Consider the following 26,231-nt stretch of genomic DNA (forward strand, 5'->3'; position numbering starts at 1 on the left):
TGATTAGAACTAACACTGCATTACCGGCAGTTGCTAACGTTCGCCGGATGCCAGCGAAGTTAATAGATGTTTTCATGTAAGTTTATATATGTTTCGTTGATAGAACAGCTGATTTCTGTTGATATTTGATATGAGACTTTTAAATTTGTTGCGCATGATGCGCACGGGTCCGGTTCGTTACTTGTATGTACTAAGGCATCGGATTCTGAAGATATTTTCCAATTCTGAGACCCCGTGACTTTTTTGGATCATCCAGAGACTCTGACCTTTGAATTTTGGCTCAAAAATTATTATGTAACATATACAAATATTAGTACTTTAACAAAAACCATTTATAAAAAGAATTTCTGTTTCCCTAGAAATCGGATCATTGAATTTTGTAACGTCTGAAGAAGGTTCTGCTGCGTTACCATAATTCGGGACATCGTAGCAGACATTTGGACAGAGCTCAATCCTAGTACTATCAAAACGTATAGAATTTATATCGGGAGCGCGACAGCTCGAGTAAGTTTACGGGCACCGGATTACGTAGAAACTTTCCGAAGCTTGTTTTCGGGAATATTAAGGCACTATTCAGGGAAAGAAAGCTTCTACAGTTTGTACGCCTCCTTTCAATGGCGCCAAAACTAAGACCACCTGGGCTAGTAGCTCCGTTTTTCACTCGAAGTTTAAAGCCGGTGATGAAGTACTCACAATGCTGCAGAAAGAATGGCCGCATTCACAGCTTGTCCGCCCCGCCACGTTAATGTTGATATAATGAAAATGGTAACTAAAACCAACTTCATTTTGGATGAAGACGGTCCAGCCCTGAAGGTATTCCTCTAGATTACCGAGCTTGGCAGCAGGCGTAATGGGGAGGCCCGGTTTTGCAAATTGGAACCGTGATGGCTCTTTCAAGTCATTCCTTAGAGGTACTCAAGCGGACAACAAACGATTGAAAGCGAAGCCATAGGCCGAGAAGCGATCATTAAAAAGAGAGGACTGTATACTCATGACGGGTATTCTGACTGGACACTGCCTTCTGGCGTCATATGCCTTTAAATTAGGCTTGGTCAGTGATAGCATATGTAGGAAGTGCGGGTTGGAGGAGGAAACGATCGAGCACGTTCTGTGCTCGTGCCCTGCACTTGCCAGGCTAAGACTCCAGCTATTAGGAGTGATACAGCTGTCAGATCTAGAAGCAGCAAGTGGCTTAAATCCTAGGAAGCTTCTATTATTTGCCAAGAGGACGGAGTTATTTTATAACATAGGTCCTGGTTTTTGATAGGGGTTTTCACTTTGGTCGTTAAAACAAACTTCTGGTAACACAAGGACTCAATCAGTCTATGTGAGGTCCTCATGGACCGGCCAGTTCAACCTAACCTAACCTATTTGATTTGATACATCAACTTCCGGTGCAGTACGATTTTGACATTAGTCCATCGACTTTACAAAAACAAAGTACATGGAACTTTTATTTATGTTTGTAGGTATGTGAATGATTCCGCCATGATCTTGTATCAAGGCGAATTCAGTACCAGGTATTGTTATCCCAACAGCTGATTGCTTCTTTTGATTATTTTCCATACAGCTCCGTGTACTGTAATATGTCAGTTAATCGAAATCAATTAAAATTTTCTTTCGACTTGACATTTTTAAGCACAGCAAATTGGTTGAATTCGGTTTGCCACCACCTGGTATGGATTTGCCTTGTATTGTATTCTGCAAAATTTTTTATGGGCACATTTGCATGTATTTCGTTGTTGCATTGCGTCTGGTATGCAATGAAAATTTTCTATTGTGACGAATATTAACATCACTAAGCTGCTTATAAAAAAATGCACAACAACAATGAAGCAGCCACTTTTATGTAGAAGGCGACGAGGAGATATCTCACACACACAAATACACACGCATATGGCTATGGGAGAGGCGTAGACTACAGATATACATGAATATAGCTGGTAACTAACCAAGCATGAGCTACAACTGTTCGCGAAATTAATAGACCTTAGCAGAAATGGGTGAACGAAGAAACCGAGAATATAAAAGCAGCGCAAGCTGAGTAATAACTAATCAGTTTGATTAACACACGCTACTGTGAAGTACGTGATATTGAAGAATAATTGTACTTCTCCCAAAGTAATCTAAATAAAGACTAGTTTGCAATACTGAATATTGGAGTCATTTAGTGATTTATTCAACAGTTTAGCGATTCGAACGTTAGCAGAAGGTTTCGAATAAGTGGAATTTCCCAAAATTCCTTACACTATGTAACGAAGAGAGACCATTCTCACAAGGATCGTGAACTGCCCTATTGTAATAAAGATATCACACACCCAACTCTAAATACCAATTAATTCGAAAACACACACAACGTCAGAAAATGCAAAAAACTTACTGCCTCTCCCATGCATACATATGTGATAGGGACGTATTTATCAAAACTGTTATCGTGAAAAGGTGGAGCTATTGTTGCATCGGTTATTGGTATTGAGTTAAGAATTTCGTTAAAAGTAGAATTTCAAAAATTTAAATTTTCGAGTTAGCTCATTTTAGATCAGGCATGCGATGTATGATTAAAATGCATTTAATGACCAATTATTATTGTAATTCACAGTTGATTGGACAGATGTTAAACTTCAATAGTCATGATCATTACGATAATATATAATAACAATAATTTGCTGGATATCATCACACATACCAATATTAAGGCCCGCTGTAGAAGTTAAAGCTTAAATCCTATATTGATCAGATTGCTAATATAAGACCGGGTTTTCCAGTACAAGTTCAACTCAGTTTGCCAGTAAACCTTAAATTGACCTTAAGTTGCCAGTCACTTTACTTTTCAGTTGCCAACCTAGTCCAAGTAAAGTTTGTTGGCAAGAGTGAGTCTTCGCTGGATTTCAAAGCTGTTGTTGTAAATGCGCTGACTCTTTGCTTCATGACAGCAGGTACTTCGTTTTGTCCTCATTCACCATCAAACCAATCTTTTCAGCTTCTGTTATGGTAGCAATGTCGCCAGATTTGCATGCTTTTATAAAAAAAATTTCCAGGCCGTTAAGTTCTGCAGCTTGTATTGTTTTCCCCAGCATCAAATTAAAAAAATCGCACAATAGGGGGTTGCCTTGTCTGAAGCCTCGTTTGGTTTCCAACGACTTAAAGTGGTCCTTCCGAATTCTTTATGAGCTGATGATGTTGCTCAACGTAATTTTGAACAGCCATATAAGTTTTTCAGGGAAACCAAATTCAGAGAAGGCGGCATACATATATGCAATCCTTTCGTACTGTCGTGCTGTCGAAGGCGGCTTTAAAAAGGACGGAGAGGTGATGTGTGTGAATATTTTTGCGAGCGATTTTTCCCAAGATTTGACGCATAGTGAAAATCTGGTCTATGGTAGATTTACCAGGTCTGAAGCCGCACTGATAAGGTCCAATCGGTCATTCACGGTCGGCTTCAATCTTTCACACAGGACCTTATATGCAATACTAAGAAGGCTGATTCTGTGCAGTTTGCAGGATCCCCCTTCCTGTGGACTGGACAAAGAACACTTGGATTCCAATCGTCAGCCATACACTCGTCTGACCATATATTGTAAACAAGCTGATGCATGCGCATCGCCATCGTATTTGAATAGCTCCGAAAGCAATCCGTCAGCGCCTGCGACCTGGTGGTTTAAAGTCAAACTTCTGTTAATTTTTTTGTTTGTAACATTGTGCGAAAAGCGGATGCGAGTTAAGCTGAAGGAAAAAAGTCATAATCCACACATTCCAATAATCCCAATGGCTTGGCATTTATATATATTACACGACTTGAATTTATCACGACACCTCAACTTTCACATTTAATAAAAAGCAAATGTTAAAGGTTCTAAAGGAGTAAGAACATACATAGTATGTTTGTATGATTATGTATATATGTATGTACACAATATATGTATTGTGACGAATATTAGCATCACTAAGCGGTTATTAAATAAAGGCACAACAACAATAAACCAAGCTGCCACTCTTGTGTACGTAACATACATTCAAGGCAACGGAGAGATACTCACAAACACATGTAACCATCAGCCGAAGTACACATATACACACGTATATGGCTACAAACTACAAATATACTTGTATATGACTGGTAACCAAGCATGAAGTTCGCGAAATTACTAGACCTTTGGAGAAATGGGTGAACGAGGAAACCGAGAGTATAAAAGAAGCGCAAGCTGAGGGATGACTATTCAGTTTTGATTTAAGACGCTATTGGTTGTGAAGTATAAGTGTTATTGTGAAGTACTCTCAAAGTAGTCTAATAAAGACCATTTTGCAATACAGAATATTGGAGTGATTTATTCAACAGTTTAGCGATTTGAGCGTTCGCATAAGGTTTGGAATAAGCGGATTTTCCCTAAATTTGTTACAATATGTATATTAGGGATAGGATACCTATATTTATGGCAAGAACTTAAAACTGGTAATTATGGACAAAAACTAATAGCGTTTGGGATAGTTCCTCCAAATATTTTATCTACTCACATATATAGTTACATACAGCGTACTCTCTCCTAACGGACACCTCTCTTAAGCGTACACCTCTCATAAACGGACAATTTTTTCAGTACCAAAAAAATCCTTGAGCATTTTTTAAGTTTTTCCCTTTTGAGCGGACAACCCTCCCATAACAGGACGCGGACACTTGCTTTTTATCCCAAAGGGCTTTTTAATTTCCCATAACCGGACAGCTTACAACACTTTTTTTTCATTTACTATTTACCATATTCGTACAGCTGTTGCTTATTCACTAATACGTGCATGGATGTAGGGGAATCCCCTAAATACGAAGAACCTGTTTTCAATACAGTAAAAAACATAAAAATGTATGTACCTATTGCATACACGTAGTTAGTATCTTCTTGTGTGTGTACGTACCTGAATCGCAAAGCCTAAAGTAGTGTTGAGTATTAAAGACAAAGTTAATGTCATTAAAATTCATAAGAAAGTAAAACTAAGTGTATGAGTGTTGGCAAAGAAATGTAAGATCAGCAAAACGCAAACTGCTAGCATTATCAAAAACAAAGATCAAATTTTAAGTTTGTGGGACACTGACGTCAACTCGGAGAGAAAAAGGAGTCTGCTGAAGCCCAAAGGTCTTAATATTGATAAATTATGCTACGAATGGTTTGTGAAGGCTCGAAATAAGAGCATTCCTCTGTCAGGCACACTTATAAGGAGCAAAGCCAAAAAAATTGCACTGAGACTCAATTACGACGATTTTAGTGCATCATCCGGCTGGCTGGAAAGGTTCAAAAAACGTCACAACATAACTTTCCGTACAATTTCTGGAGAAGCCGGTAGTGTAAACCAAGATGACGTCAAACGTTTTTGCGCAAAAGTACCATATTTGATTAAAGGATATGATTCACGAAATATTTATAATGCAGATGAGACTGGCTTATTATTCCGAGCATTACCCCGATAAAACATTTGCATTAAAAGGTGCAAAATGCACGGCTGGAAAACTGGCTAAAGATAGACTCACGATTTTACACTGCGTCAATATGGCTGGAGAAAAAGAACGCCTTTTTGTTATTGGAAATCTGCAAGGCCTAGAGCGTTTCGCAACATTAATTTGAACAATTTACCACTTACATGGCGGTCAAACAAAAAGGCTTGGATGACATCTGATTTGATGACAGATTTTCTCGTGCAGTTTGATAAAAAAATGCAACTTCAAGAACGAAACGTCGTGTTATTTCTAGATAATACAGCTTCCCATCCTCGTGATCTAAAACTGAAGAATATTAAAGTAATTTTTCTCCCAGCAAATACAACAGCATTTTGTCAGCCGCTTGGTCAAGGTGTTATAAAAACTTTAAATTTATGTACAAGTCGTTATTTTTAAAACATATTTTGGTACGGATGGAAGATTCAAATTATGCTATGGAATTATCATAATCAATAAATTTGTTAGACGTCGTTTATTTTATACACAAGGCGTGAGAACAAGTGAGTCCACAGACAATACAAAATTGTTTTATTAAAGCTGGGTTTGTGAAAACCGATTTGCCCAATGATGAAAGCGGTTGGACTGCAGAAAATGAGATTCCTTTATAAGAACTTGCCCAGTTCTCTAGAGTTATTAATCGAGTTAAGAGCGAAATCCAAATTGACGTGGAGGACTTTATTAATTTAGATAATGAAATCTCTATTAATGATGAATACGTGGAAAATATCATTACTGAAATGTTACCTGTTTTCCAAGAATCGCTGGCCACCTCGTCTGAAGATGAAATAGAAAATAATATTGCTGACAAGATTACTTCTTATAAAGAGGCTTACTTAGCTATAAAAAAACTAAAGGATTTTTCTTTAAATCACAGCGACCTTAGGGGTGTTGAAATGGTAACTGATATTCAACTACATCTTCAAGATATTGAAATAAAAGGAAAAACTCGCCAAGCGAAAATTTCTGACTTTTTTGTATTATTTTGAATATTTGGTGCACAAAACTTTATTCTTTAATTTATGAACAAAGCTTTATGAACCTCCTAACTCAGTCTTATTTGTATGTATTAATATTCTTGTTTTGGAAATAAAACTGTTTAAACATTCATCAATAATACTTTTCTCATAAGCGGACACCTCTCATAAGCGGACAAATTTGGCAGTCTTTTAGGTGTCCGTTTAAGAGAGAGTACACTGTATATATACATATACACAATTTTTCAAATGGTAAAATGCAGGCCAAACCATCAGACGGACGAGGTGATGCACGTGTACACCGATGGTTTCAAAGCAGTGGGAGGTGTAAGATGTGCGGTATACTGCGTGGATCCCTAAATCAACAGATCCTACAAGCTACCAGATCACTGTAGCGTTTTTCAGGCGAAAATAGTAGCCCTAATCAAGGCAGTAGAAACACTGGAAGAAAATAGTTTGAATATTGAAAGCCACGCAGCAATTAAGACAATAATCTCGCATAGCGCAGAACGAATAGTGTGTTAGCAATCCTCGAAAAAAAACGGGATAGGGAAATACATATATCTACTTTTATTAGGTTCCCGAGGCATAAGGGAATAGATGAAAATAAACAAATGGATGCACCAGCTAAATAGGGTGCATCTCTCGAAGCTTGTACTGCTGACGTTCTTATCATATCGGGTGAGATTAAAAGAAGGCAAGAGTTGCACATGATCGTCCAAGCACGAAAGGCATGCAACCGCAAAGTTGCAGGTGTTGCATAATGTCGAAACCTTAGACTAACAAAGTTACTCATATCATTGAAAAGAGGGGATAGTAGGCACATTATGTGTATTCTGACTGGACACTGCCTTCTGGCTACACAAGCTTTCAAATAAGGTCTTGTGATGGCAGATGTGGAAAGTCCGGGTTGGAGAGATTTCACAGCTATCTGTTCTAGAAGCAGCAAGTAAGCATAGGTCCTAGAAAGCTTCTAGTTACGGGGTTATTTTATAACCCCATGCTATCATGCAATAGCAAATTACACCAAAGGTAATACATATTGAATTTTCAATTACTGATTAGAACTTGCGTTTAGAAGAAATAATGTGATTAAAGGCCGAGAATGTAAATGAGGTGTCCCGCTTGTATACCGTACAAATCGCAGTATCCACATCATAAGAAACGCTCTAGAAAAATTCCGTATATATTTCTTTTGTGCAAAATATTTGCAGCAAAGTAGGTTTGACATTTCCTTAATCGCTCTCTGTCCTTACGAAGCGTCGTCACTTCCCTGCAAGACACGAAAGTCAAATTCAGAAATACATGAAAAGAAAATTTGTTAAAATGTATATATTCGAAATGAAAATGCACTTAAGTTAAAGAGCATATACTTAACAAGAGAAAATGAACACTTGTGCTCAAATAGAGTCGCAAATTCCATTCATAAAATTTGTCAGTGCTAACCCTGACATTTAACCGATTCTGTTCTTACATGGTCCTTGCTCAAGAATAAATGAGATGCACATACATTTCTTGCCAAAACCAGAGCTTTCCTGTGTACGTTTGCTAAAAAAGTCTTTATAAAAAGGTAGCAGAAAGCGTATAAGTTTTCTTGAAAGGTGGACACAAAGAAGTGGATGCTTCTTAGGCTTTTTTATTTTGGTCGCATGGAATTTTTAATTTCTTGCGATGTGACTACCGCGGTTAAATTCTTCAGCGGGTGATAGAAAGAGATACAGAATGAGACAGCGATAGTCAATAAAAAATCCGGTGATCCAATCTATTTGTAATTTTGACCATAGTACAGGTTTACAAGTATGATATGTATATATATGAATTCCTTTCTCTTTCTCCGTTTGACACTTCGGTCAGTGTCAAACTATTGTGGAACTGAGTGGAACCTGCGTGGAACATGCATTTGACGCTGAACGAAGTGTCAAAATTACCGGAGTTGCTGTCGTGGAAATCGACGCAGGGAAACAAAAAAAGGACCGGAATATCAGATGAGGGTTGCTGTGATGGTACATTTTTTTGAACGAATTTAGTATGAAAATGTTGTGCACCTATATGGGTCCTACAGAAAATTATACAAAAGTCTTGAATTGGGGTATCTGAGGACGCGTAGTTATTCCAGTATTAAGAATACAAACACGGGTGCTAAGTTTTTCTACCCGTTCATAAGTTCTCGGCGAAAAACAGTTTGAAACCGAGGTCGACTGCAATAACCCGTTCAAAAATGTGGAAAGAGAAATGAAAATACACGTTTTGTCCTGTTATCAAAAGTCCAAAGACGAAAAAGTATTCGAATTATCGGAAGCGAGGCAAAAACGCGTCTATTAATACCTCCCCCGACGGTTTTGGTCGGTTTTTAGCAATCGTCCCCGGTAATAAAGTATCACAATTTGTTAATTAAAATTGTCCAAAACATGTGGATTTTAAAGAGAGATGTAATTAAGTGCTCGTTTGAAAGTAAATAAGGAAATTTCTTTGTAATTTTACAATAAAAATTTTACGCAGTTTTCGTTAGCAGCCACTACACATTTCTTGGACCTAAGAAGTACAACAGTGCGAAATAGCATCCACAAAAAAAAACGAACAAGAACAAGCATTTTATCAGGTGAGCGTGGCTGTGTATGTGCGTGCTGCTACATATCCTACTTGTAGGCCTTTACAATGATTTTGACGTCTATGCAGAAGTTATCACACTTGTCTTATCCACAATGATTATGGCCGAACCACATGAAGTTTTCCATATAGATGCGTCTAACGCAATCACGCCACAATCACACAAGATCATTGTAAATTTTACCAAGTAGCGCAACTAACAGCTGATCGGTAAAAATTCTCACATTCACACGCACAGTTCTCGACTCAGTTTCAAAAAAAAAACTTTAGATTATTTAATTCAAATTTTAATGTGAGATAATCCTTACAAATTTATGTATACAGAATATATATGGCGTGTTTGTTGTTATTAAAACAATAGTTTTATTTATATTAAAGGTTTTATCATTTTTTTTTTAACTTTGAAAAAACTCCGAACACCATTCCTTAATTATATGCCATTCGACTGCCTAGTCCACTGCCTTCCACTCTATTCGCAACATAACCTCTTCTTAAGCTGTCAAACTATATAGTAAACAATGCACAAGATGTTGCGTTTGTCAATGTAAAGGTGCTTCAGACATAGCAATTGAAGTTTATTTCGCCTTGTCCATTCACATACAAAATTTCGCCAAGCACTGTTATATACATCCCCACTATACAAGAAAAATTCTTGCTAACATACTTTGTGTCCTATTCATTTGTTAAATGCAGTTTTTAACTGTAAAAAATATTAGAAAAGTACACTGAAAGAAATGATGCTACTAAAATCAACAATTCGGTTCTGTTGTTCTTGACTTAACGGAGATTCGGTGAAATTGATCGAATTATGGTTAATTCGACGGAGTTCTTTGTCAAGCGAACAAATTAGTTTAGTCATTTCAACAGAAGAGAAATTGTCGCTCTTAAGTTAAAAACAAAAAACTGTAAAATTGACAGATTCCTAATCAATCTAACTGATTTTTTTGTTAACACAACTGATCTCACTGGTCATTTCAATAGTGAACATTTGTCAATACATGAGCAAATTTCAAAGAGAATTATAGGTTCACTGCGCTCTCTATTATGTACCAAAAATTTTTGAATATAAAGATATTGCATGCGGGAACTTCGGTGGAAAGCAGCGGAGCGTAACAAAATTCTAGTAGGTCACTTTCACCACCCCAAAAACTTTAACACAACTTTTAAAATAATTTAAGCACAGAAATACACTGATTGGAGTTTTAGAGAGAAAAGTTAAAATTCTGAACACATTAGCCGAATAAAAAGTGTACAAATAATTGTTAAATAACAAATACAGACAGTGGTAGTTTAACAAATTCTGCTGTGGTAAGTGGTGAATGTGACCTACTAGAATTTTGTGAAGCTTGCCTCACACGATTTTTCGTCTATGCAATGTCTCTATATTATATCGTTTCTGTTTGTACTTATGTATGCTGTATACTATATGTATGCACATATTTACGTATGTATGTGGCGGCCGCCGTGGTGTGATGGTAGCGTGCTGCGCCTACCACACCGAAGACCCTGGGTTCACACCCCGGGCAAAGCAACATAAAAATTTTAGAAATAAGGTTTTTCAATTAGAAGAAAATTTTGTAAGCGGGTCGCCCTCGACACTGTTCGGCAAGCACTCCGAGTGTTTTCTGCCATGAAAAGATCTCAGTGAAAACTCATCTGCCTTGCAACATAGGTACTTTCGTACAAAGCTGTCGCAACAACTTTTTTTGTTCATTTGACTACTAAAACGGTCAATTACGAATCAACGATTTGTGCTCAGTTGATTCAACATCTTGTTGCGATGGATAAAAATTTACAGAAATTTCGGTTGAATTCACCCGTATTTCGGTTGATTTTAGCAGTCTTTTTCTTTCAGTGTACCAACGAGTGGGAAAAATAATTTCACTTGCAAAGTGTGAAAGCACCCTTAGCCAAAGCAAATGTTGCATTCTTCTTATGCTTTGTTTGCAACAAAAGTTGGAAGTTGGCTACTTTTTCATGTCAGATAGCGCCAGTGCCGTTCGATCTGCTGTTCTCCATAAAAATACGTGTAATCTACTCATCATGCATAATATTGCATTAAACTCATCTATATAAAAAATTGCGTAGCTTTTAGTAATTTTTGCCTGGAAAGCTACATATGAATATGTATGTATCTTTTTATAAAAATATTCGAAAATTTCTAATTTGTGTCAAATATTACAATAGCATGAGCAAATCATTTAAATCATATATATTATTTCTAATTGCTGTTTTTATGTACGGGTGTCTTTTTCGCTCTTATTTGGAATCCAAATCTATAAATAAAGTTTGGGTTGTAAAGATAAAGATTCGCCCATACCATACGCTAGATGGCAGCGCAAGCTCTAAGTTTTAATTGATTGGTAGAACAGCTGATTTCTGTTGAGCCTTGATAAGAGACTTTTAGATTGGTTGCCCAAGATGCGCACGGATACGGCTCGTATTTACATATATGAAACATAACGGCTTTATTTAAAAATATATTTACCTCTTTTTTGTGTGTTTCCTCTTATTTATGAAGTTTCTATTTCCAATATTTGTCGGTTCGTTTCAATTCTGCTGCTCTGTTTTTTGCCTTTTATTCTTTCACTGGCAATAGTGCAACCGCTTATGCTTCTTCTTCATCTATCAATTCAATTACGCACAATTATTTATTCGTTTTTAGTTGTTTATTACACTCGTTTGCTTTGCGAACTTTTAACTTTAATATATTTCTAAGAATGCATGTAGGAACATATTTTTTTGTAATTGGTATTTGTTTTGTAATTCACACATTGCTCTGTTATTATATTTTTTTATATATGCCATACCCAACAAAAATTGGTGCACCTTTTAGGTTTATTCGTTTTAATCAGAAGGCTTATGAAAAGAAATCTGAAATACATATGTAAGGAGTATCAGTCATATTCCTTATTTCCTATAATTGCTTAAGCAATATTGTGTTGGTCACCACCCAGTAATGTATTTGTATAAAATCAACAATCAGAAACATTTTTTGCAACTAAGTATACTAGGTGTATTTTTTTTCAAGCGAGCTTGAAGAAAACGCTTCAACTGGCTAAAAACCCTGCAAAAACGCTCGCGTCAATCCACGTCATTTGACTAGTCATTTTACAGTCATAGGTTATATGTATAGTCACAATTGCATGGGCGTGGGTAAGTTTTGTGACCAAATTTTTTGTAGGGAAAGTTTCATTATGCCAAAACCATACAGATGGTGGAGGTTTATCAGCTAATTGTTACTTTTTTTCGCTGCTATGACATTTCTACTTCTAGCGCAGTATGTTTTTGACACTCAACCAGAGAATTACAAAAACAAAATACATGAAATGCGTGTGTTTGTTTGTATGTATGTCACCCTGCCGCCACGCTGTTATTTTGTTATTTTTGTTTATCTGCACATTCGTATGTTCATTTCATTCGCTCGTTCACATTAGTGCCCTATTTTTGAATATGCAACACTATACAACACTATCAATCAGTTTGACAATTACCTACGCGGTTTCAACTGAAAGCGCTTAGCCAACTCAATTCGATTACTTTTTATTGTTGCTTTCCATGCAATTCGGTAAGCTAGCTAGTGTTTTAATTGCACTAGTTAGCAACGAAATACAGCTACTGTGTGTGCATGTGTTTGTGACTTTCGCTTTCAGTGCTGAAAATGCCTTTTGCTGTTGCCTTGCGCTGGTACCTGTTGTTATATTATGTACATACATTTACCTATGGCTATGTATGTATATTAGACTGGGTCGATTTATTAACCGATATCGCGCCATCGATTTTTCGATAGGATTTGGGCTCAGGAAAAAAAGTTCCACTACGCATACCCAAAAAAATAATTTTCGAGCCTGCGAAATTTAATTTTTTGACCTTTTTTCGACTTTGATTTTTAAGGTTTTTTTCATGACCTACTAAAAAATTTTCATTTGATTGTAAAATTTTCATGTATGTCCGCTAAAAACGTTGTCGATAACAGTTTTTTGAAAAAAAAAAAAAAATATTTGACATATGAAAATTTTATATACATATGAAAATATTTTTAGTAGGTTATTAAAAAAACCTTAAAAATTAAAGTCGAAAAAAAGTGAAAAAAATTAAATTCCGCAGGCTCGAAAATTATTTTTTTGGGTATGCATAGTGGAACTTTTTTTACTGAGCCCAAGTCCTATCGAAAAATTGATGGCGCGATATCGGTTAACTTTTGTCCATACAAATCGACCCACCCTAATGTATATACATCCATACACATCTGCAATTATATGCTACGATTCGGTTGCAAGTTACCCACACTTTACCGTATCATCACACTATGGGCGCAGCACTTTTTATACTCAGCGTGCTTTGCACACAGAGTATATTAACTTTGATTGGATAACGGTTGGTTGTACCTACACGTATAAAAGAATGGAGAGAGATATAGACTTCCATATATCAAAATCATCAGTATCGAAAAAAAATTTGATTGAGCCATGTCCGTCCGTCTGTCCGTTAACACGATAACTTGAGTAAATATTGAGATATCTTCACCAAATTTTGTACACGGGCTTATCTGGACCCAGAATAGATTGGTATTGAAAATGAGCGAAATTGGGTGATAACCACGCCCACTTTTTATATATATAACATTTTTGAAAACATAAAAAACCTGCTTATTTAGTAAATAATACACCTAGAATGTTGAAATTTGACGTGTGGACTGATATTGATACTTTTGATAAAAATTTGAAAAATAAGATTTTAAATGGGCGTGACACCGCCCACTTGTAATAAAATCAATTTTAAAAACATTATTAATGATAAATCAAAAATCGTTAAACCTATCGTAACAAAATTCGGCAGAGAGGTTGCCTTTGCTATAAGGAATGCTTTGAAGAAAAATTAACGAAATCGGTTAAGGACCACGCCCACTTTATATAAAAGATTTTTAAAAGGGTCGTGGACGAATAAAATAAGATATACCTTTGCAAAATGAGCTTTATATCAATGTTATTTTATTTCCCAAGTGGATTTATAACAATAAATAGGAAAAACTTCAAATTTAAAAAAAGTGGGCGTCGCACCGCCCCTTTTATGACTAAGCAATTTTCTATGTTTCGGGAGCCATAACTCGAAGAAAAATTTACATATCGTAACAAAATTAGGTACACATATTTTCCTTATAGCAGGAAATATTTCTAGACAAAATGGACGAGATCGGTTAGAGACCACGCCCACTTTTATATGAACGATTTTTAAACGGGTCGTAGACGAAAATAATAAGATATAACTTAGCAAAAAAGAGCTTTATATCAATAGAATTTTTCTTTTTAAATTGAAATATAAGATTAGATTGGAAAACACTAAAATTTTTGAAAATGGGCGTGTATGAATAAGCAATTTTCTATGTTTCGGGAGCCCTAACTCGAAGAAAAATTAGTTCAGAATAGAACTATATGTACATATATGTATTATTGCGAAGCCTTGTAACACTATTAAGCACACAAAACAAACAACAACATTTCAAGTGTACAGCTGGATATGTAATGTTCGGTTTCACTCGAACTTAGACTTCCTTACTTCATTGGTAAGGTGGAGAGTTTCTACATAGAAAATTACTTCAATTTTTTAAGTTTAACTGCTGAAAAGTAATGATTAGCAATACATCACACATGGGATCGTAAAAATCGAAAAATTTGGTATCCCTAATATGTTGACACATACACACATCCATAGATGTGTAGATAGGTGTACATTTATTTATACAAATGTTTATTTCAGCTTTAGGTAAACCAAAAAGTATGGAACCAATTTTATGTTTACTGATTCTTCTTATTTTGGTAATACTAATGGAACCGTTTGCAGCGGCAAGCATTTACCGTTACGCTTCAATATTTCACGCTGTCGATGGCGTGATAACAATTGATTCAGTTACTATTCGATGTGGTTTCAATTGCCATTTTCGATTAACACAAATTCTTTGCAATATTACTGTTTGTTATATGAACAAAACAAACAAAAATGGAAAGAGAAATCTAAAAAACAATAATAATACAATTATAGAACTAAAAATGCAAATATTAATTAAAAGAAAAAAAATTATGTATAAAAACAAAATATTGCAAAAAAAAAATTATTTTTTTCTTTATTGGGCTGCTCTAGCTTACGCCAGCTTGAAATATTTCATATAATTGTGTTTAAGAGAAACTTTTTTGCTCTGAGTTGCTATACTTTTTGTTTCATGAGGCTGGTCAAAATCAAGGCGAATTCAGTATCAGGTGGTGGCAAAGCGAATTCAACCAATTTGCCGTGCAGAAGAATGTCAAGTCAAAACAAAATTTTCATTGATTTCGACCAACTTACATATTGGAGTACAAGGCGTAGAAAATTATCAAGAAGAAGCAATAAACTGTTGGAATAACAACACCTGGTACTGAATTCGCCTTGAGAATAATGTCAGTTAATCAATGAAAATTGTCTCTCGACTTGACATTCTTAAGCACGGCGAATTTGTTGAATTCGCTTTGCCACCACCTGGTATAGATTCGCCTTGGGTCAAAATTAAACTACAAATTTCTGCACCAGCTTTTTTGTTAGAGCAAAGCACGGCGAATCCATACCAGGTGGTGGCAAAGCGATTTCAACAAATTCGCAGTGCCGAAGAATGTCAAGTCAAAAGAAAATTTTCATTGATCTCGATTGTAGTACAAGACGTTGTATGGAAAATAATCAAAAAGAAGTAATCAGCTGTTGGGATAACAACACCTGGTACATACTGAATTCGCCTTGAAGCGAAGTAAGAATTGTGAGTTGTCAAAGGGAGAGTGTAATTTCTGAATACTGAATTTTGCAATCAGCCACGAAAAGTGTTTCATTAGATGTTTGCTCTGGGTCATGGCTCAATTATATGGTTGGCTTATCTCATCAGCTGATTTTATTTTTTTATTTCACTGGATTGTCAAAAGAAAATTGCAAACGCAAAATCTAACCAACACATTGACAATTATTTACTGCCGTGGTGGTCAATTTTTTATAAAAGAAATAGTTTCACATCAATTTAAGTTATTCTTTTAGTAACCCTGCAAAAAATGCGACTAGTCTAGACCGAATCCGAGTCGCAAAGAAATGTGCGACTATAGCCAGTTATGATCACTTTATATGGGTTGGAATGGTCTCTTTTGTTTGAGCATGTCCTATGGAGAGAGACCAATTGTACCTGTTTATGCCTGAACGGGTAGTGTCGTACTGGTCCTCTTTATATCCCTACTGGTACTGTCGGACAAATCCTTTTAGTAATGTTCGACACTTCCTCTTTGTACCCCTTTGGGTACTCTTTTCCACACGCCCTCTTTTTACCTCTACGGGTACTGTCGGACAGATCTTCTCTGAATTGTTCTACTATTTGTATCCCTATGGGAAGTGTCCGATAGGCCCTTTTTGTATCCATACGGTTTGTGTCGCACATATTCTCTTCATGCCTCTACAGCCAGAGTCACACAAGTATCTTTTGTTCGGCTATGGGTACTGTCGGATAAGTCCTCTTTCTACCCGTACGGAATTTCTTACGGATTTTATAATTTTTTAAACTCTGATGCAATATTCTTAAGTTTTTTCGTAATGGTGTTGTAGAATAATAAAACTTACTTACTTACTTAATTGGCACTTACCCGTCTAAACGGTTATGGCCGAAATAGGGAGTGTATTTATGCGAGGCTTGTTGGTATATTTCATTGGAGTATGGTTTTACGTGGCGGGTCCAAGCCCAGCGCACAACCCGCTCAGCGGGGGTGAAAATATTACTTGCACGTTTATATAGCGAGCCGCTTGCTCCAAGACAGACGCCAGACAGCCCTTAAACAGATTATGTCAGAGTGGCCTAGCCAGGTTGTCGCCTTCTCACATTAGCTCACCTCTAAATGGATAATTAGCGGCTACCCAGAGGATACTTGGCCGCAAGCGACCGGCAGTAATGAGCTGCTTGAACCGCATGCAAAGGCATCGCTCTGGCCATTCCCAGATGAATGGCGGTCAGAAGCTTTCCCCACTTTCGTGGACTTCTACATACAGCTCCACAAAACAAATATTACGATAATGGAACATATGGTCCTTGAATTTTAGGTTCGGTATAGAGCTCCGCATTTTTCTTAAATAATGCTATTCAATCACATTTAATCTTTTTATTTTCTTCATTTCGTTGCTGTTTGCTTTTTTTTCAATTGGCTACATAAATTGCAAACTGACTGATGCCAAATATACCCAAAAGGTACTATAGGGGATCAATTATACCCCAATATGGCCAAAAGAGATCAATCGCAGACCGCTCTCTCTAGGGATATAACGCACGATATTATGCAGGGAGATGCATCTAATTTAGCGCATTATTTTCCCACAACACACAAGAATTGCAACAGATTTTGACAATCTGAACAAAGTGTATGTTGTTGCTGTAGAGATGAGCCAAGCATATAGTTGAACCATGTTCTGGGTTGCACCTGCTTGCTCTATTTGCTTTTGACAGCTGCTCTACTCTGCTCTGATCCGACCTCTTCTGCACTTATTTTGAGTTCGATAAACAGACCTATAAATAAAATTCAGCATAAAAAACAAAAAAATTACAACAAAAGATGAGGAATTATTTTGCAAAAAGCCCAAGTCTTCCACAACGTCTTTGTAGCCAAACTGGGCAAAATTGCTTAATCGCAAATTTCCATAAAAAGATAAACACAAAAGATCAGCAATATCATAGCGCAACTAAATATATTATTGTTGGTAGCAAAGACATAACACGTGCAAAGCATTGGCCGAAAAAATTCTGGTACAACTAAATTTAATTAGTTTAATACAGAGGTACTTATTAGAGGTTTACGCCGGTCACTTAAACGGCAGCGGCGGCGTGTTCGGCGCGCCGACAAAGTGATCGGCGTAAACCTCTGAATTGAATGGCTGGACTTCAGAGTATCACATTGTCCACAACTAATGAATATGGAAACATACTACTGACGTCAATGGTATGTTTGACGATCTGGAACAACATCATTAACTTGCGGATGGCTTGTAAAGCGAAAATTGAAAAGAATAATATTTGGAAAAGTTTTGTTTATACATATGTATTTAAGGAAATCGACGTTTCGGCCATTTCGGAAAGATCCGCGGTTTTTGCTTCTCGCGGATCGTTCAGAAAATTTTCTTGCAGAGAGAGGGAGAAATACTTAAAATGGTAACACTTTTATAACGTAGTTTCACTGAAGAAGATGTTCTGGGCTAACTATAATACCCGTCGTCGGCACGATTTCTTTAAATCGTTCCTTTCCAGGTCTTTAAGCTACAGTTTGAGAAGACCGCAACAGTGAACAACTGGAATGGTGAAGATAAAGTTGCTGCACTCTTCGTAGCATTGAAAGGACCAGCTGCCGAAATCTTACAGACTATTCCAGAGTACGAACGGAACAGCTATGAAGCATTGATGGCCGCTGTGGAGAGACGTTATGGAAGCGAGCATAGAAAACATATATTCCAAATTGAGTTGCAAAACCGTCACCAAAGAGCGAATGAGACTTTGCAGGAGTTTGCCTCGGATGTTGAAAGGTTGGCACATTTGGCAAATGCGGACGCATCCGTGGAGTACAACGAGAGGGTAAAAATCCAGAGTTTTATAAATGGCATATGGGACGTCGAAACGAAGCGAGCCACATACGCAAACCCAAAGCCAACATTTGCAGAAACGGTATCCCATGCACTGACTCAAGAAACAGCATTGCTTCTGTGTAAGCCAGTTTACAAAGCACGCCGTGTGGAGGTAGAAAGGCCAGTGTGGGTAGACGCAATATTGGAGGCGCTGAAAGGATCGCAAAAGCGGAGTGAACAAGTTATCAAATGTTTCAAATGCGGGAAGTCCGGTCACATTGCCCGTCATTGCGATCTTGATCCTAGTAGTTCCAACAATGTGGGTGGCCGTAAATGCAAAGCTGGAGGAGATGAGCAAGAGCGAATAAGAGGTAGAGATCGAGAGCTAGATCCAGCTATTGAATGCCCTGTGATATCTGTGTTGCAAATTGGTAGAAAACCGAGCAGTCTTACCGTCAGAGGGAATGTGGATGGCAATGAACATGTACTGACTGTAGATACGGGCGCATCTCATTCCTTGATTCGATCTGATTTGGTCTACAGGAGAGTTAAGTCAGGTTGAGCAAGGTTGCGTATGGTCACTGGCGAGTATAACCAAGCCCAGGGAGAAGTGATATGTGAAGTCTTGATTGGAAAGGTCACGGTTCTACACAAATTCGTTGTGGCGAAGATCGTTGAGGAAGTCATATTGGGAGTGGACTTCTTGGTTGACCATGACATCAAGAGCGATATGCAGAGAAGGGTGATGCGTTATGAGAACCAGGATATACCACTTAACTTCAAGTTGGAGAAAGGGTTCAGTAGTAATCGAGTAATGGTGGAGAAGACTCGACAAAGGCCAGGAAAGTCAAAAGAAAAGGTTGATGGATCGAATGTGCCAAATAAACCGAAATTAAAAGTACCTGCGAGAAAAAGACCGGCATCGACAAAACCTAATGGACGCACTAAAATGACTGAAAGAATTTTTCAGATAGAATGCAAGGGTGGTTTCAAGCCAGCGCGCACTACTGTTGTGAAACGTCCAGACGATAATGATGTTGCAAAGTCAATCCGTCAAGTGCAAGCTCTGCGAAGAAGTTCATTGGCCAAACAACAAAGTGCCAGGGAACGATCGAGAATAATGAGGAGTAAGATGAAACGCAGGTACAATGAGAACAAAAATTCGGAAGGTTTCTTGGAGGGAGATTTGGTACTGTTATACAACCCCACCGGCGGAAAGGTGTTCCATCCAAGATTCGGTGCAGTTGGGAAGGCCCGTACAAAGTTGTGAAGAAGATCAGTGATACCATCTATCGCATACAAACCACTGGGAAACCACGGATTAGAAGAGTGGTTAATTTGGAAAGGCTGGCAGCGTATAGATCGAGAGATTGGTCTGATCGGGACGGCAGGCTTAGGTGGAGGGCAGTGTAACAAATGTTAGCAGCACTAAACGATGCTATCGTCTATAAGCCGATGCTAAGCAGTGACGTGAATTCACATCTATAGATCAATCATTATGTATCTACATAAACGAAAAAATAATTGCGTCTACACATATGTACCATGTACGTATACGAGCAGCGTAGAGTCAATGCACAAACACATGCATATATCTGAGATACTCCTGAAAGTATGCAATGAGAAAAACTATAAAATTGTGCAATTGTAGTTACAGCTGAGAAGTTTGAGAGCTGCTGGACTAGTAGATTCTGGAACCGCCTAGAAGATGCGAACGTTGAAATCCAAGAGTATAAAAGGCTGCAATTGTAGAGGCGCTGGAATTCAGTTTGATTTGAGATTTCGATTAAGGCGCTATCTAGCGAGCAAGAGCAGTATTATTTTGAATAGTAGAGTTTCATTTGAGCTATCAATCAGTTTGGTTATTAAGCAAGCTATTCGTTGCAAAGTTTGAGTGTTATTGTGAAGTACTTTAATAAAGGCCATTTTGCATTATTAAAAATAGGAGTTATTTATTCAACAGTTTAGTGATTCGAACTCATCAGAAGATTGCAAATAAGGGGAATTGCAAGTAAATTCGTTACAATATATACAACTTAAGTATGAGCCAAGAATCATTTCAAAGGAGAATTTAAACCACTGGAGCATACTAAAGGATTTTGTATCACTGATTTCCCTTATTCTTTCGGCCACTCGGGATATAAAATTGACTTGAGGACATTTTGAAAATGTGTTCTACATTTTGGGACATTTTATTTAAATTCATTGTTGTTTATTAATTTATTGAAAAAATTATGCGAAGTCAGCTTTTAAATTTATTATATATAACTTTTCTTTAAGTGTTTTGTTTTAATAACTTGGTGAATTCGGTAATGCGAAATCCGAGATTGAAAGCGCCTGTTTTCTCAAATAACTTTTGAACGGTTAGAAAGTATTAAATTTCGCAATAGGATTTTTATAACTGGCAGTGATACGCATCCCTTGATACCCCTTTCGACCATATCGGACCAATTTTCGAGATGAACAATAAATGGCCTAGACAGTCTTAAATGAGTATAAATATAGTAACGCGCCGAACGCCGCCGCCGCCGCCGTCGCGCCGATAAGTTTGACAACCGGCGGTGGCGTGCAAAAAAGCACGCTAATCGGCGGCGGCGGCGACGTTTATCGGCGGCGTATATCTCTAGTACTTATGTATAAGTGCACGTACATTACACTGGGTTGGAAAACGATTTTAAGGGTCCGCCACTAATAATATATATACATTAGACTGGGTCGATTTATTAACCGATATTGCGCCATCGATTTTTCGATAGGATTTAGGCTCAGGAAAAAAAGTTCCACTACGCATACCCAAAAAAATAATTTTCGAGCTTTCGAAAAAAAAATGGCGAAAGGGTAAATTTTTCGACCAAAACACTCCCCAAAACCCAAAAAATATTTTTTTTTGTCAAAAAACTGTTGTAAAAACGTTGGCGACAACAGGTTTTGAAAAAAAAATATTTTTTGGGTTTTGGGGAGTGTTTTGGTCGAAAAATTTACCCTTTCGCCATTTTTTTTTTCGCAGGCTCGAAATTTTTTTTTTTTTTTTTGGTATGCGTAGTGGAACTTTTTTTTCCTGAGCCCAAATCCTATCGAAAAAACGATGGCGCGATATCGGTTAACTTTCGTCCATACAAATCGACCCAGGTTAATATACATCTTATATATTATTTCTAATTGCTATTTTTATGTACAGGTCCCTTTTTCGTTCTTATTTGGAATGCAAATAAAGTGTTGGTTGTAAAGATGGAGATTCGTGCTTTTAGCAAGCTTTGGGCATTATTGGTCGTAGTGCTTTTGTTTAACTATATTTTATTAAAATAATTTGTTAAAAATAAACGATTGTGAGCACACAAAGAAATCTATTTGTACTATGGCACTATTGTGAATATTGGATTAGAACTAACACTGCATTACCGGCAGTAGCTGACATTCGCCAAATGGCAGCGCAAGCGCATGTGAACATTGTATAAGTTTAAACAATGACGCCGTACAACGAAACTAAACTAAATGATTACAAAAATGTCCATTCAATGGTCTCAGGATTATTTAAAAAACTGTTTTTAGAATTATAAAAATTGTTTAAACCGAAATTAGCAACATTAAGATTTAAAAGGAAGGAGGGCGGGGACTTTTATATTTTTTTCATAAAGGGGTCGACCCACTCTAATGTATATCTATGCACACAGGAATGCCGCTCACGCCATAAAAAGCTCGACGAATCCTTATCATAAAATAAAATTTAAAAGAAAAAATGTAGGACTTACATAAAACAAAATATTTCGGAAACATTCTATGGATCATGTAGGAAGCGGACAATTATGACATTTTAAAAAAGTTGGAAATGCCTCGCCTCTTCTTATAAACATTCCTATTTACCATGATCTGTTCGCAGAAGAAATTCAATATCTAGAATCTCCAAATGGATATCAAGTAGTTGGTATAGAGATCCTTATATCAGGCAGATGAATTGAGAGAGGGATTGGGTCGTTATCGTCGGAGGAGGAGAGAGCATGGAAAAACCTTTTGCAGAAACAAGTATTAAATTTTTAGAAAGTAGAGAATGCCACGCCTGCTTATAGGGGATCTCAATACCTGCCAGATATCACTATTTGTTCGACGCCGGGATCCAATATTTGATATAGAGACCCTCTATAAGAGGAGGATGGAGTGGTAGTGGGAGTGGATTATGGGAGGATGAAGAAGATTCACCTCTCTGAGAACGATGTGATGAATGTTTAATAAGTTAAATTTTCAGCTGTGTAATCGTTTATTCAAACTTATATGAAAAGAGCTGCCAGATCACTGAAGTGTTTTGCAGGCGGAAATTGTAGCCGTAAAGAAAGCAGCAGAAATTCTGGGTAAAGCGTGCTCAAGTTAGCTAGGCGGCGGATAAGGCAATAATCTCACAAGGTACTTTATCAAGAAGAATACTTTATTGTAAACAAGCATGGGAGAAACTTCGCTCTGGTCGGACCATATATCGATGCTGGGTTCCCGAGCTTTAAGGGATAGAAGGTAACGAAAAGAGGAGGGTATAGCACTCTACGAATCGATGGTAGAAGTCGCAATCCGCTTGGAAGAAATCAATAGGGGACAGGAGTCGCATATGATCCATTCAGCAGGAAAGGCGTAGACAGAACATATCCTGCGGCCGCAGTTATTGGAATAGTCACCAATTTTATTAGTTGTCTTAATAAATATTTTATTTTAATAACAAATATTTTATTTAACTGAACTTTTTAAGTTGAGAAAATCTTGTAGAATAATTTTCGTTTTACAAATTTTTATTAACATATTTTCTAACGCCTATTTGATCTCTTTTTATATATTTCCAATATCAATAAATTAACAAAGTTTTAACAAACAAAGTGAGTAAAGCCCGTTACATTACCCCCTCCCCAAAAAAAAATTTAAGTGAAAATTTTATAAATTGAAATCTACCATCTTCTTTTTGTTTTCCGAAAAAATATAAGCTGGCTTTAGCCTATCGATTGAAATATTTATATTACTATTGTTTTTCCGCACCAAGAATGTTTTTCGAAAGCGTCTAATCACAGGAAATGGACCTTCATATGGTGGTTCCAATCCTTTTTTGTCCTGTCTATTCTAATAAAAACGTGTGAGAAGGACTTCAAATCAGTAGGAACATACGACGTAATTTTAATAGGTTCTTTTTCCTGGGAACGAAAATTTTCAAATAATCACGAATTTTGTTAACAAAATTTAATGGATAATTATTTGTGGTGCCATGATTGGTTGGAAAAATTGCTCCTGGAACTTTAATATTCTCACCATAGAGCATTTCAGCTGGATTAGCACGAATTTACTCTTTGAACGTGGTCCTAGGCCCTAGCAAATGGTAATGATAATTGTTCTGTCCATTTAACAGAATTGTCAGAACATCTTATTGAAGTCTTTAGTGGCCTATGAAATCGCTCTACCATTCCATTTGCTTGGGGATGGTAGGGTGATGTCCTAGTTCTTATAGTACTTAGAAAATTAAAGAGTTCGCGAAACAACTTGGACTCAAACTGAGAACCTTGATCTGTTGTGATACAAGTTGGCACACCAAATCTAGAGACATATTCCCTTACCAAACACTGAGCAACAGTTCTAGCCTCAATGTCCTTTAAAGGATAAGCTTCTGGCCACTTTGAAAAACGATCAATTACTGACAAAATGTATCGGTACTCATTGGATGGTGGTAAAGGTCCAACCAAGTCTATATGTATATGTTCGAAACGACCAGGGGTATGGGAATCTTTTCTAACTGGGATTTCGTGTGTCTGCCAACTTTACATTTTAATAAGCTTTTTCCGTCTAACTCTGCCCTACCCCTCTACAATTTTTCCTAATCTTTTTATTCACTCATCCCTCCGTCTTTTTTGCTTCATCTCCATCTTCGTCTCATTCTATCTCTTTGTTCTGCCCTAAATTTGGCCTATCTGCATACATTTTAATAAGCTTTTTCCGTCCAACTCTGCCCTACCCCTCTACACTTTTTCCTAATCTTTTTATTCACCCCTCCCTCCGTCTTTTTCGCTTCATCTCCATCGTCGTCTCATTCTATCTCTTTCTCAGTCTCCCTCTCTCTTTTCTCTCAAGTTTTTCTCCTTCGTCTTCATCTCTTATTGCCAGTCCCAGATGGTCGTATGTATTTTGTTCCAGTCCCATTCCGAGTCTCAGTCCCAGTCCCACTCCGAGTCTCAGTCACAGTCCTAGTCCTAATCACAGTCCCAGTCCGTCTCTGGTATACTTCCCGGAAAAAAGCATCGTAAATACTAATATAGGCAAATTTATATACGAAATTTCAGGCAAATCAAATAGGACGTATGTAAATAGGTATGTGGGTATTATTAATTCTTGTCTTTATTTCGGCTTCGCATACATATTTATCAGTTTTGCCAGGTTGATGCGACTAAATCGAATATCACAATGAACTTTAGAGCTCTCAGCAACGGCTTTCATTTGATATCCATAATACACACACATTCTAGGAGTATCAGGGTCCATGTTTTGGCCTATATCTCGAGACCTTAGTCACTCAGCGGTGTAAAACTTACTCTGTACTAAAGCATACATCAACAGCTTCAATTTGATAACCATAATGTAAATACACATTCTAGGAGTATCAGGGTCCATGTTTTGGCCTATATCTCGAGACCTTAGTCACTCAGCGGTGTAAAACTTACTCTGTACTAAAGCATACATCAACAGCTTCAATTTGATAACCATAATGTAAATACACATTCTAGGTGTATCCGGGTCCACGTTTTGGCCTACATCTCGAGACCCTAGTCACCCAGCGGGATAAAACTTACTCTGTACTAAAGCACACATCAACAGCTTGAATTTGATACCCATAATGTAAAAACACATCCTAGTGTTACCCTGATCCACGTTTTGGCCTATATCTCGAGACCCTAGTCACCAATAGGTATGAAAATTATCCTGTACTATAGCACTCATCAACAGTTTTCATTTGATATCCGTGGGCGTGTTCGTCCTCCGATTTTGCTAATTTTTATTTAGAAGACATATAGTAATAGGAGTAACGTGCGTGCCAAATTTCATCATCATATCTTCAACGACTGACAAATTACAGCTTGCACAACTTTTAAATTACTTTCTTTTAAAAGTGGGCGGTGCCACGCCCATTGTCCAAATATTTACTAATGTTCTATTTTGCGTCATAAGGTCAACGCACCTACCAAGTTTCATCGCTTTATCCGTCTTTGGTAATGAATTATCGCACTTTTTCGGTTTTTCGAAATTTTCGATATCGAAAATTGGGCGTGGTTGTAGTCCGATTTCGTTCATTTTAAATAGCGATATGAGATGAGCGCCCAGGAACCTACATACCAAATTTCATCAAGATACCTCAAAATTTACTCAAGTTGTCGTGTTTACAGACGGACGGACGGACATGGCTAAATGAATTTCTTTTTTCACCCAGATCATTTTGATATATAGAAGTCTATATCTATCTCGATTAGTTTATGCCGTTACGGATTACCGTTATGCGAGCAAAGTTAATATACTCTGTGAGCTCTGCTCAGCTGAGTATAAAAAGAGAACAATCA

General features: G+C 37.2%; 1 protein-coding gene across 13 annotated transcripts in view; it reads right to left on the bottom strand.

Annotated features, from left to right (window-relative positions):
- Window positions 1–26,231, bottom strand: part of LOC137253408 (probable multidrug resistance-associated protein lethal(2)03659) — a 133,553-nt gene that overhangs the window by 96,331 nt on the left and 10,991 nt on the right. For 5 of the 13 annotated variants that reach the window (XM_067790330.1, XM_067790322.1, XM_067790346.1 and 2 more), the window contains exon 2: window positions 11,552–11,777. The exons of 2 other annotated variants lie outside the window; for them this stretch is intronic. The gene's annotated coding sequence lies outside the window, so the exon portion shown is untranslated. Of the gene's footprint in view, window positions 1–6,226; window positions 6,252–11,551; window positions 11,938–26,231 lie in introns of those variants that run through there. 6 more of the 13 variants (XM_067790360.1, XM_067790369.1, XM_067790354.1 and 3 more) reach the window with 4 other exon arrangements.

This window comes from Eurosta solidaginis, chromosome 1, assembly GCF_040869045.1.
Source record: "Eurosta solidaginis isolate ZX-2024a chromosome 1, ASM4086904v1, whole genome shotgun sequence".
Classification (NCBI taxonomy): domain Eukaryota; kingdom Metazoa; phylum Arthropoda; class Insecta; order Diptera; family Tephritidae; genus Eurosta; species Eurosta solidaginis.